This window comes from Sminthopsis crassicaudata, chromosome 4 (assembly GCF_048593235.1).
Source record: "Sminthopsis crassicaudata isolate SCR6 chromosome 4, ASM4859323v1, whole genome shotgun sequence".
Classification (NCBI taxonomy): Eukaryota; Metazoa; Chordata; class Mammalia; order Dasyuromorphia; family Dasyuridae; genus Sminthopsis; species Sminthopsis crassicaudata.
The window spans coordinates 59523785-59524258 of NC_133620.1; positions in this window are offsets into that span (position 1 = coordinate 59523785).

The window sequence follows — 474 nt, forward strand, 5'->3', positions numbered from 1 at the left end:
CCTGGGAGCTCTCCAGTGACTGAGTTCCAGGGAGGAGGTTTCATATATACTGATGGGAGCCAATCTATGGGGGGTGGTGTGCAGGGGCGGAGGATGGGAAAGGAGGCCACAAGGATAAGGAGTGTGTGAGTGCAAAATTGGGTGGGGCGATGGGAGGAAAGAAGGGGAGGTTGTTTCTCATTGTCAGGAGGGTTTTTTTCTTTTTAAAATAATTTCTGTTTTGAGTTTCTTAAAAGAAGTGTACCATATTTTCACATACTAGCCATCCCAACTTCCCCAGCTTACTTTGTTCAGGGAATTGTATACATAATAAGAATTTCTCCAAAGTTTCTTATATATGTTCCATCACAAGGTGAACGCAGAACATAAGCAAATCATTACATTCCCAAAGAGAGAGCATAAAGCAAAATTCTCACTCGATTCTTTTCCAGTTTTAAATTAATAGGTGCACATACATCATGGGGGATAAGGAGA